The sequence below is a fragment of the Nycticebus coucang genome, chromosome X, assembly GCF_027406575.1.
Source record: "Nycticebus coucang isolate mNycCou1 chromosome X, mNycCou1.pri, whole genome shotgun sequence".
NCBI classification, from domain to species: domain Eukaryota; kingdom Metazoa; phylum Chordata; class Mammalia; order Primates; family Lorisidae; genus Nycticebus; species Nycticebus coucang.
Genome location: NC_069804.1, coordinates 120,274,927 through 120,288,351, shown reverse-complemented (window position 1 = coordinate 120,288,351; position 13,425 = coordinate 120,274,927). Strand labels below are relative to the sequence as shown.

At 42.0% G+C, this 13,425-nt stretch overlaps 1 pseudogene; it reads right to left on the bottom strand.

The window, feature by feature from the left end:
- Positions 1-9,032: 9,032 nt before the first annotated feature.
- Positions 9,033-11,696, bottom strand: LOC128577703 (aurora kinase A-like; annotated as a pseudogene).
- Between the last annotated feature and the right edge of the window lie 1,729 nt (positions 11,697-13,425).

Sequence of the window (13,425 nt, the reverse complement as noted above, 5' to 3'; positions counted from 1 at the left end):
CTGCATTGATGGACACTGATTAGACTGCATTGATGGGAAGTACAGTCTATATGTCTCTGTGTAGGAAAAGTTATTGCTGGTATATTGTTTTTGTACTGCTGTATATATATATTGGTATTTTACTAATAACAATTTGGAATCCCTAGGAAACAATGATACCAAGAAAGAGAAAAATTGAGTCGGCATTTAGGATATTCAAAGAACAGTGGAGTTATGATTACTTTTTCATTCAGTATAAGGAGAGAGCTATGTGTTTGATATGCCAGAATATAGTGTCTGTGTTCAAAGAAGACAATTCATGTCGACACTATCAAACTCAAAATAAAGATAAACATGCTTGTTTGGTCAGAGAAGTGAGAAAAGATAAAATATTAAAACTGAAATATACATTGACATCTCAGTAAAATAATTTTGTGAAGTAGAAGTAGCTAAATATTTCATCACTGCGAGCAAGTTTTCAAGTTGCCAAGCTAATAGCATGCACTGGCAGACCATTCATGGAGGGAGAATTTGTTAAAGAATGCCTTCTTTCTGTTGCCAAAGAGATGTGTCCAGAGAAGGCTGATTTATTTAGTACAGTGAGTCTTTCAGGACCTACAATTACACGAAGGGTTGAAGAAATGGGAGACAATTTGCATCAGCATTTGCAAAATTCTGCAAAAAATCTTTCCTATTTTTCCTTGGCACTCGACAAAAGTAATGATGTTCGTGATTCTGCACAACTTCTAATTTTTTATTTGTGGGATGAATGACTATTTCAAAGTCACAGAAGAACTTGTTGTACTGCAAAGCATCAAAGGAACAACTACAGGAGAGGATATCTATGCAAAGGTTTGCCAAACTGTAAACAATTTGGAGCTGGACTGGGCTAAACCAGCCAGTGTGGCAACTGATGGAGCTCCTAGCATGGTGTAGTCTAAGAGAGGAGTAAATGCTGGGGTGGCACCTGTGGCTCAAAGGAGTAGGGCGCCAGCCCCATATGCCAGAGGTGGCGGGTTCAAACCCATCCCCGGCCAAAAAACAGCAAAAAAAAAAGGAGTAATTGTTTGCATTAACCAAGAGATGGACAAACATAACAATTCTCATCCAATATCCATACACTGCCTCATTCACCAACAAGTGCTTTGTAGTAAATCACTGAAGTGGGACTCCATTATGAAAATTGTGGTATCTTGTGTTAACTTCATTAGAGCTAATGCACTAAACCACAGACAATTTCAGGAATTTCTGTCTGAGCTAAATGGTACATATGAAGACATTCTGTGCCACACAGAAATCCCGCTGGCTGAGTCGAGGGAGAGTTTTGAAACATTTCTATGACTTAATCCCACAGATTACAGCTTTTCTTGCTTTCTAAAAAACAAAGAAGTACCAGAGCTCAATGGTGCAGAATGGAAATGGCACCCTGCCTTTCTGACAGATGTAATAGAGCTACTCAACAGTTTCAATGTGCAACTTCAAGGAAAGAGGAAGCTCATCTGTGATATGCAATCACTTGTGAAAGCATTTGAAGTAAAATCAGGCCTCCTCATCAAACAAGTGAAGGAGAAAAATTTCTGCCATCTCCCCACAACTCAAAATCTGTTAGCAGAAAAAGCATTGGTTGCATTCCTAAACAAAATGTGTGGATTCACTGGAAAAATTGCAAAAGGAGTTCCAATTTATATTTAAAGAGCTTCATCTCCATGAACAGGATATAAAGCTTTTCCATAATCCATTTTCTATTGACATTGAAAATGTGAATACAATTTACCAAATGGAACTGGCTAAACTGCAGAATTGTGACTCTCTGAAAGATGCATTCAAGTCAAGCAGCCTTCTTAATTTCTATGCATCTCTCCCCTCTTAGGTATATCCTAATCTCAGGAACCATGCACTCAAAATGGCAACCATATTTGGCAGCAATTATGTCTGTGAACAGACTTTTTCCAAGAATGAAACATCTGAAATCTCCAACCAGATCTAGACTAACTGATGCACACTTGCATCACTTGTTATGACTAGCAGTGACCAATATGGAACCGGACATTGACCATCTCATTAGCCAAAAGCAGGCCCATAGTTCCCATCAAAATACTGGTAAGTTTGTTGATTTAACGTTACTTGTTCTTCATTTTAAATATTGTATTTGTTCTCATTTTTTTTTTTTACTTCAAAATAAGATATGTGCAGTATGCATAGGAATTTGTTCATAGTTTTTTTTTTGAACTATGGTCCGGCCGTCCAATGGTCTGAGGGACAGTGAACTGGCCCCATGTTTAAAAAGTTTGAGGACCCCTGCTCTACTCCTTCAGGAATTCCTATAAGATGAATGTTTGATCTTTTGGAGTGATCCCACAACTCTGTCAGGGAATGATCAGTTTTTGCTCTCCATTTGTCTGCCTCTTTTAGTGTTTGGGAACATTCAAAAGCTTTGTCCTCAGTTTCAGATATCCTTTCCTTTGCTTGGTCAACTCTGTTAACTTTTAACTCCACTACCTTTCTTCTGCCTGGTCAACTCTGTTAACTCAACTAACATTCTCATTTCCTTGAATTCTGCTATCTCTTTTCTCATTATGTCCATATCTTTGGTGACTTGGGCTTTGAATTCATTAATTTCTTGAGACAACTTTAAAACTACTCTTTGGTTAACATAGCCTTCCTGGCATTTTCTTAGTTATTGTGTTAAGACATTTATATTCTACATTTACTAAGTTTCACATATACCCTTGTAAGACCAGTGTGATGAAAATGTGTCAAACGGTCTATAAACCCAGTGTATGGTGCCCCATAATCACATTAATGTACACAGCTATGATTTAATAAACGAATAGAAAAAAAAAAAAACCTGGCCCTGGCCAAAAACTGCAAAAAAAAAAAAAAATCAACACATTGTATCCCCACATACGCATAAATGTATCATTGATCTGTGTACATATGACTTAATTAAAAAAAAAAACTTGCTATAAAAAAAAAACTACTCTTTGGAATTCAATTTCCATCTTTTCTTCCATTCTATTTCTTTTTTTAATTTTTTTTTGTAGAGACAGAGTCTCACTGTACCGCCCTCAGGTAGAGTGCCATGAGATCACACGGCTCACAGCAACCTCTAACTCTTGGGCTTACACAATTCTCTTGCCTCAGCCTCCCAAGCAGCTGGGACTACAGGTGCCCACCACAACATCTGGCTATTTTTTTGTTGCAGTTTGGCCAGGGCTGGGTTTGAACCCACCACCCTTGTCATATGGGGCCGGCGCCCTACTCACTGAGCAATAGGTGCCACCCTCTTCCATTCTATTTATTTTATTTGCAATCCATATTCTGAATTGAGTTTCTGACATTGCTGCCATTTGCTTATGCATGGCATCTTCAGTTGCATCTCCTTTGTCATTTCTTCGGGGGGTATTGATCTACTCTGGTTATTCATGTTGCCATAGTTCTTCTGTTGGGTCTGCACCATATTTATTTTCCACTGTTTGGTTATTAGAACTGGTAGGGTGAGATTTAATTGGGGTTCCCAGGTAGTAGAGACAGCACCTTGCCAAAGATCTAGGCTTTGTAATTGTGGCTTATGGCCTACAACCTTACAAAGGCCCCTTTCAGAGTTTTAACCAGGACTCTTGTGAGATAGTGCAAGCTAGCTCTGTTTTAGTATCAGCCAACCTCTACCCTATCCTAAGAAACCACACTATTGGATTTAAATCTCGACCATGAAGAAATACAAACAGCTGCAGCACCCACCCAGCCCCCAACCTTCAGTTCTTTTCCACTACAGAACTTCAGAGGTCAACCTCAAAATGTCTCAGAGTCAACAGCCCCAAACATGGGTTCCAACCAAATTGTCTCTGGCAGGGCAAACCCTGCCCAACAGAGAGGAATTCAAGGACAATTCAAAGGACAATTGGATCCAGGGATTCACACTCCCACCCACCAGACTCAGTCCACACTATTGTCTGTTTCTCTGCTCACAGGCCTAGCTGGAGCCAGGGGAAACACCCTTGCGCACTGTTCTCAGTCCACACACAGCTAGCCTCTGGAGTAGGGCTTGCCAGACTAGTTGGAGTCAGGGGATCACACCCCCACTTGCCAGTCTCAGTCCACTGCCAGGGAAGTCGCTGTTTGCAGGGTTTAGAGTCAGCGGACCACACCCTGCCTGCTAGTCTCAGTCCATTGCCTGGCAAGCCTCTGTTCACAGGCTCTGTTAGAATCAGGGCACCACACTCTTCCCACAGGTCTCAGTCCTCATCTGGTAAGCATCTGCTCACCAGCCCCATTGGAGGCAGTGGAGCATGCTCGAAGGTTCTGTTGGAAACAGGAGACCACGCTCTTGCTCTCAGGTCATAGTCCACACCTATCAAGCCTCTGCTAGCAGGCCCAACAGAGACCAGCCCTGTCTGCCAAACTCAGTCCACATGGGCAACCACTCTCCTGCTATGGGTGCCATCAGAGCTTGGGGTTCTTCACCCCATCCCGCCAGACACAGCCCAAACTGAGGGTCAATACTACCACTGGCCAGGCATAGTCATAACCAGGGGACTGGTCCTCCTCCTGCCGAGAGTCCCTTTCTTCCCACACCCTCTTTCTTCCCTATTAGTCACAGATTCCATCCTGATGGTTGGTTGTCCACACTATGCTCAGGTCTCTCAGGACAAGACCAAAAACTCTATGGTCTGCAGGGGGCAGAACTTCAGACCACCATGCAAGGGGGAAAGGATGGACTCAGAGTTTGGACTTGTGGGGAAAAATATCTGTTCAATTATATGCCTGGCGAGGTGTTGTCTAGGTTCATGAGTGGGACCTCCCTGGAGACAGAGACCTGGACTTTAGCAGCTCTCTCCAGCGAGGTAAAATTAGAGGTCTTTTGTTCCTCATTTGCAGATAGCCTGCACCAGGCCTCCTGCCTGGGGGAGGGGTCTCACGTACTCCAGTCAATAGGCTTTGTATCTGTAATTTGTTTTCTTGAATGCTCTTCCTTGGAGTTACAGCTTGCTGAACTTCTTTCTTGGCTAAGCTCCCCATCTATGGCTTTGTAGATTCTGATTCCATCCAGTTTTTCTTCCTCTGCTCAGGAGCCTCTGTTGAAGGTTGCTACCAGTCAGCTATCTTCCCCACTATGGACATTTTGGGATGAGTATTAATTCTTCCTTGGAGGTGGAATCATGGCAGGTTTAGCCATGTTAATAACCTCTACCTGCCAGATGTCAATAGCCCCACCCCCCAATTGTTTCAACCAAAAAAGTCTCCAGAGAGGGCCAGATGTCCACTGAGTGGCAAAATCCTCCCTCTTTGACAACCAGTGGTTTATGGTACCCTTTTAAGCCTTTGTGTGAATTAGTAATATGAAGTAAAGTCCTTTGGGGATCTGATTACAGGGTAATATTATAAAACATATACATAATCTGAAAAAAAATCCTTTCTAAATTTTGTATAAATTCCAAGGACACAGAATAATAAAAGGATGATGAAGTTGACAACAATACTTTGTCTGGAGAAAGAAGCAGTTTTATTTTTTTATTTGTTTTGTATTCTTTCATTTATTTGAGACAGTCTCATTCTTCCATGCTGGGTATAGTGTAGTGGTGTCTGCCTAGCTCATACCAACTTTGAACCCCTGGTCTCAAGGGATTGTCCTGCCTCAGCCTCTCAAGTAGCTGGGACTACAAGGCACCCACCACAACATCCAGCTATCTTTCCTATTTTCAGTAAAGACAGGGTTTTCAGGCTGACTTCAAACTCCTGAGCACCAGGCATCCGCTACCTCGGCCTCCCAGAGTCCTAGGATTACAGGGGTAAGCCACCTCCCCCAGCCAATGGTTGAATATTCATATAAATTAGTGGACATGATCAGATACACAATTTAATCTTTCCTCCAAAAAAATCTGGAACACATAGGACAATGGACTGAAATAACTAATACATTAAAAGTTCTAACAAATCTATAAGAGAAAGTTCTAGCAGAAAATGGGCAATGGGGCTTAGTGCAGTGGCTCATGCCTGAAATCTGAGCTACTCTGGAGGCTGTCATGGGAAAATTTCTTGAACCCAGGTGATAAAGACAAGCCTGGTTAACATACCAAGACTTTTTGTTGTTGTTGTTTTTGTTGTAGAGACAGAGTCTCACTCAATTTCCCTGGGCTTGAGGGCCATGGCATCATAGCTCATGGCAACATCAAACTACTGGGATCACATCATTCTCTTGTCTCAGCCTCACGAGTAGCTGGGACTACAGGCACCCGCCACAATGCCTGGGTATTTTTAAAGATGGGGTTTCACTCTGGCTCAGGCTTGTCTCAAACTCATGAGCCCAGGTAAGCCACTCACCTCTGCCTCCCAGAGGGCTAGAATTATGTGAGCCACTGCACCAGGCCTAAGATTTTGTCTTTTTTTTTTTTTGTAGAGACTGAGTCTCACTGTACCACCCTTGGGTAGAGGGCCATGACATCACATGGCTCACAGCAACCTCTAACTCTTGGGCTTACGTGATTCTCTTGCCTCAGCCTCCCAAGCAGCTGGGACTACTGGCGCCTGCCACAAAGCCCGGCTATTTTTTTTGTTGCAGTTTGGCCGGGGCTGGGTTTGAACCTGCCACCCTCGGCATATGGGGCCAGTGCCCTACTCACTCAGCTACAGGCGCCATCCAAGATTTTATCTTTAAAAGAAAAAAAGGAAGGAAAGAAAGAAAGAAAGAAAGAAAGAAAGAAAGAAAGAAAGAAAGAAAGAAAGAAAGAAAGAAAGAAAGAAAGAAAGAAAGAAAGAAAGAAAGAAAGAAAGAAAGAAAGAAAGAAAGAAAGAAAGAAAGAAAGAAAGCCTGGCTCAGTGGCTCATGTTTGTAATTCTAGCACTCTGGGAGGCTGAGGCAGGGGGAGGATCACCTGAGGTGGAGACCATCCTAAGTCAGAGTGAGACCTTATATCTATTTTTTTTTTTTTTTTTGTAGAGACAGAGTCTCACTTTATGGCCCTCGGTAGAGTGCCGTGGCCTCACACAGCTCACAGCAACCTCCAACTCCTGGGCTTAAGCGATTCTCTTGCCTCAGCCTCCCGAGCAGCCGGGACTACAGGCGCCCGCCACAACGCCCGGCTATTTTTTGGTTGCAGTTTGGCCGGGGCTGGGTTTGAACCCACCACCCTCGGTATATGGGGCCGGCGCCTAACTGACTGAGCCACAGGTGCCGCCCCGAGACCCTATATCTATTAAAACGAGGAAAATCTGGTCGAGCATGGTGGCTCATGCCTGTAATCCTAACACCCTGGGAGGCCAAGGTGGGTAGATTGCCTGAGTTCATAGGTTCAAGACCAGCCTGAGCAACAGTGACATTCTGTCTCTAAACATAGCCATGCATAGTGGTGGGTGCCTGTAGTCCCAGCTACTTGGGAGTCTGTGGTAGGAGAATCACAAGTTGCTGTGAGCCAGGCTGATGCCATGGCTCTTCAGCCTGGTCAGCCGAGGGAGATCGTCTCAAAAAAAAAAGGAAAAAAGACAATAAATAAAATGAGCAAAAAAGATGACTTTTTTTTTTTTTTTTGAGACAGAGTCTTACTATGTTGCTCTAGGTAGAATGCTGTGTCATTGCAGCTCACAGCAACCTCAAACTCTTGGGCTTAGACAATTCTCTTGCCTCAGGCTCCCGAGTAGCTGGGACTACAGGTGCCAGCCACAATGCCCAACTATTTTTTGATGGAGGTTTTCAGTGTTGTTTAGCAGGCCTGGGTCTGGCTCGAACCGCCAATCTCTGTGTATGTGGCTGGCACCCTACTCGCTGAGCTACGGGTGCTGAGCCATGACTATTAAATTTTGAAACTTTAATTAATCAATGAACATAGAAAGGGATGGTGATTCTCAATGGTAATTAGGGCTATGGAATTTAGAACAGCTAAGAACTGCACTTTTAAAAATAGACTTTATTGATTAGTTTTAGTTTCACAGAAAAATTGAGCAGAAAGTACAGAGATGTTCCATACAGCCCTCACCCCCACACATGCACAAACTCCCCCACTATCAACATCCTGCAAGGAAGTTGTACATTGGTTGGAACTTATATAACTACATTTACCCATCATTGTCACCCTAAGACAGCCATAGTGTGCATTTGGGTTCATTCTACATTCCATGAGTTTATATAAACAGTGACATACACTCACCAGTGTATTACCATACAAAAGAAGATCAGTGCCCTAAAATTTCTGTTCCACCTACTCATCTCCCACCAACCCCAGTAACCACTTATATTTTCATTCTCTTCATAGTTTCTCCTTTCTAGAATGTCATATAATTGGAATTATAAAGCATATAGACTTCAAATTTGTTTCTTCCACATAGTAAGCAAATGCATTTCTTTTTTTAGATATATATTTATTTATTTGCATATGTAGTTTACACACATGCCATAAACTCCAATACAAAATAACCCCTTAAAGGCTCTTAGACACATGAGTCTTGTTTATCCCAAGCCAAGTCCTGCAGTGGAGGTAGCACATGTTCCTATTTTACAACATCTCATGGGAGATAAGTGGTTAAGGAGGACTTGAAACCCAACCAGGCCTGACACACTGAGGCCACTCTGAAGGGACTGCCATGGGAGAAGACACAAATCTACATAAAACTTTTAACATTTAAAAGGATCACATTAATTCCAACAGCTTTACTGAGCTTGGACACCCAATAAATAACACACTCACTCCAGGTACTTGGAAGATTATTGCACAGCTCCTTAACTGATCGAGTCAGGAAAAATGGTCACTTCCCCACAACCAGAATCAGCGCATCTCCTACAAGGACACCAGGCTGGCGCAGGCTGCGGGGATGGCTGCAGTTGAACCTTGCCTCCAGGCCACTAACCAGTAAAGTAGCATTATTCTCCTGGCTACATTCACTTCAGTGTCACATTTATTAACAGAGAGGCAGAGGCCCTGCCTGCTCAATGAGAAACATTTCCTGTAGTGCTGTAGATTGAAGGAGGCCATCAATAGTAAAAACAGATTTCAGTAGCATGTTCCTGACATTGTACAGCAGCCCTGGGCTCAAGGATTTCTCTCCCTACATGATTCCTAAGACTATTTGCTATTTGATTCTTTGTTTTGGCTACTTGATTGTTTTGATGAATTTGCTTTGATCCAGGGGTGTTCAAGTACTTCTCTGTGAGTCAGCCTCTGGCTTGGATTATGCTTCAACAGTCTTGAAATAAGGTCTCTGGCTCCCTCTGTTACAAACTCAGGAAACGTGAATTCAATCCGTGATATTCTTTTGTAGGTCTCTTCGTATGTTTTTGCCTCAAAAGGAGGCTTCCCAACTAAAAATTCATACCGAAGAACTCCCAGGCTCCAGAGATTTACCTTCTCATCATGCATCCGACATTCAATCATCTTAGGGGGCAGGTAGTCCAGGGTGCCACAGAGAGTGGTTCTCCTGGAGGATGGAGCATGAACCGACCAGCCAAAATCTGCAATCTTCAGCTCTCCAGATGATCCCAGCAGCAGGTTCTCTGGCTTAATGTCTCTATGAATAACTCTCTTTGAATGGCAGTAAGACAGGGCATTTGCCAGTTCTGTGATATAAGTAGCAGTTCTCTGCTCATCAAACTTTGAAAGTTTCTGGAGTTCTCTATAGACTGTTCCAAGTGGCGCATATTCTAGAATTAGGTAAACTCTGGTGGCATCGTGAAAATAACCATACAGTCTGAGAATATTAGGATGCCGAAGATGGGACTGTATTTCCACTTCTCTTCTGAGCTGATGCTCCACTCCTGCTTTTTCCAGCTGAGCTTTAAACAGCACTTTAAGAGCCAGGATAAACTTGCTTTGTTTCTCTCTTGCCAAATAAACATTACCAAACTTTCCTTTACCCAGCGGGCGACCAATTTCAAAATCTTCCAAAGCCCATTGCCTTTTTTTTGATTCTTCATTTTTCTGTTTTGATGTCACTTCTTTTTTTTTTTTATTGTTGGGGATTCATTGAGGGTACAATAAGCCAGGTTACACTGATTGCAATTGTTAGGTAAAGTCACTCTTGCAATCATGTCTTGTCCCCATAAAGTGTGACACACACCAAGGCCCCACCACCCTCCCTCCATCCCTCTTTCTGCTTCCCCCCATAACCTTAATTGTCATTAATTGTCCTCATACCAAAATTGAGTACATAGGATTCATGGTTCTCCATTCTTGTGATGCTTTACTAAGAATAATGTCTTCCACTTCCATCCAGGTTAATACGAAGGATGTAAGGTCTCTATTTTTCTTAATAGCTGAATAGTATTCCATGGTATACATATACCACAGCTTGTTAGTCCATTCCTGGGTTGGTGGGCATTTAGGCTCTTTCCACATTTTGGCGATTGTAAATTGAGCTGCAATAAACAGTCTAGTACAAGTGTCCTTATGATTAAAGGACATTTTTCCTTCTGGGTAGATGCCCAGTAATGGGATTGCAGGATCAAATGGGAGGTCTAGCTTGAGTGCTTTGAGGTTTCTCCATACTTCCTTCCAGAAAGGTTGTACTAGTTTGCAGTCCCACCAGCAATGTAAAAGTGTTCCCTTCTCTCCACATCCACGCCAGCATCTGCGGTTTTGAGATTTTGTGATGTGGGCCATTCTCTTTGGGGTTAGATGATAACTCAGGGTTGTTTTGATTTGCATTTCTCTAATATATAGAGATGATGAACATTTTTTCATGTGTTTGTTAGCCATTTGTCTGTCATCTTTAGAGAAAGTTCTATTCATGTCTCTTGCCCATTGATATATGGGATTGTTGGCTTTTTTCATGTGGATTAATTTGAGTTCTCTATAGATCCTAGTTATCAAGCTTTTGTCCGATTGAAAATATGCAAATATCCTTTCCCATTGTGTAGGTTGTCTCTTCGCTTTGGTTATTGTCTCCTTAGCTGTACAGAAGCTTTTCAGTTTGATGAAGTCCCATTTGTTTATTTTTGTTGTTGTTGCAATTGCCATGGCAGTCTTCTTCATAAAGCCTTTCCCCGGGCCAATATCTTCCAGTGTTTTTCCTATGCTTTCTTTGAGGATTTTTATTGTTTCATGCTTTAAATTTAAGTCCTTTATCCATCCTGAATCAATTTTTGTGAGTGGGGAAAGGTGTGGGTCCAGTTTCAGTCTTTTACATGTAGACATTCAGTTCTCCCAACACCATTTGTTGAATAGGGAGTCTCTCCCCCAAGGTATGTTCTTGTTTGGTTTATCAAAGATTAGGTGGTTGTAAGATGTTAGTTTCATTTCTTGGTTTTCAATTCGATTCCAAGTGTCTATGTCTCTGTTTTTGTGCCAGTACCATGCTGTCTTGACCACTATGGCTTTGTAGTACAGACGAAAATCTGGTATGCTGATGCCCCCAGCTTTATTTTTATTACTAAGAACTGCCTTAGCTATATGGGGTTTTTTGTCACTTCTTCCTCAGGTTTATTTCCAGGTGCTGTTGGCTGGGGCTGCTTGCTCTTCTGGGTGTCATTCAGTGGCTCAGAGACAGGATGAGGTACACTGGTTGCCTGTAATTGCTTCTGCATATGATTCTGAACTTGTTTGTGGCTGGAGATAAGCTTTTGTGCTTGAGAAGGAATTTAAAGTGCACAGGCCCCACTGAGCCTGACCACTACTTGCAGGTAACGGATTCTGACCGGAAAACTGCTGCGTCACTGGAACGCGTTTTGGATCAAGTGGAGGGACTGTGGCCTTAACAATCCCTGAAATGTAGTTTTCTTTTGATCTGTCCATGATGCCTCAGATACAACTCCTGGAGTCCTCCCAGCTCTCTGTAAATGCATTCCTAAAGAGAACAGCCTCATTTATGAATGCCTTTTTTACCTATTAGACTAATAAAAATTGATCATTATCTGATGTTGATATAGGTATAGGTACACAGACAATATCTAAAACCACAGGTGGAAAAGTGATCCATTGACAGTTTTGTCAAACGCAAGTGGGTAACAGTTACAAACTAAAAACTCAAATATTCTTCAACTTTACAGTCACCAAGTACAGCAAAGTTCTTGATACATCTTGTCTTGTAATGAAGGACAGGTAAAATAAGCTGTGGCCCATCCATGCAATAGGATATTTATGTAGCTGTTAAAACAAATCTTCTGTGGGGTGGCACCTCTGGCTCAAAAGTGTAGGGTGCAGGCCCCATATGCCAGAGGTGGCAGGTTCAAGCCCAGCCCCAGCCAAAAACTGCAAAAAAAAAAAAAATCTTCTGTGGTTACTATATATACTGTATATATACTGATATGGAAAAATGTCACATATTGATCTTATTTTATTCTTGGGGATTCATTGAGGGTACAAGAAACCAGGTTACACTGACTGCATTTGTTAGTTAAAGTCCCTCTTACAATAGTGTCTGGCCCCTAAAAGGTGTGGCACACACCAGGGCCCCACCCCTGCCCTCCTTCCCTCTATCTGCTCTTCCTTTCCCCATCCCTCTCTCCTACTTTCTGTCTCTGCTCTCCCCTTCCCCCACACCTACCATGTCCTTAATTGTCATTAATTGTCCTCATATCAAAATTGAGTACATAGGATTCATGCTTCTCCATTCTTGTGATGCTTTACTAAGAATAATGTCTTCCACTTCCATCCAGGTTAATACGAAGGATGTAAAGTCTCCATTTTTTTAATGGCTGAATAGTATTTCATGGTATACATATACCACAGTTTGTTAATACATTCCTGGGTTGGTGGGCATTTAGGCTGTTTCCACTTCTTGGGAATTGTAAATTGAGCTGCAATAAACAGTCTAGTGCAAGTGTCCTTATGATAAAAGGATTGTTTTCCTTCTGGGTAGATGCCCAGTAATGGGATTGCAGGATCAAATGGAAGGTCTAGCTTGAGTTCCTTAAAGGTTTTCCATACTTCTTTACAAAAAGGTTGTATTAGTTTTCAGTCCCATCAGCAGTATAAAAGTGTTCCCTTCTCTCCACAACCATGCTTTTGTGATTTGGGCCATTCTTGCTGGGTTTACATGATATCTCAGGGTGGCTTTGGTTTGCATTTCTCTAATAAATAGGGATGATGAGCATTTTTTCATGTTTGTTAGTCATTTGTATGTCTTATTTAGAGAAGGTTCTATTCATGTCCCTTGCCCAATGATATATGGGATTGTTGGCTTTTTTCATGTGGATTAATTTGAATTCTCTATAGATCCTAGTTATCGAGCTTTTTTCTGATTCAAAATATGCACATAACCTTTCCCATTGTGTAGGGTGTCTATTTACTTTGGTTGTTGTCTCCTTGGCTGTACAGAAGCTTTTCAGTTTAATTAAGTCCCACTTGTTTATTTTTGTTGTTGTGATTGCCACGGCAGTCTTTTTCATGAAATCTTTCCCCAGGCCAATATCTTCCAGTGTTTTTACTCTGCATTTTTTGAGGATTTTTATTGTTTCATGCCTTAAATTTAAGTTCTATATCAATCTTGAACCAATTTTTGAGTGGAGAAAAGTGTAGGTCC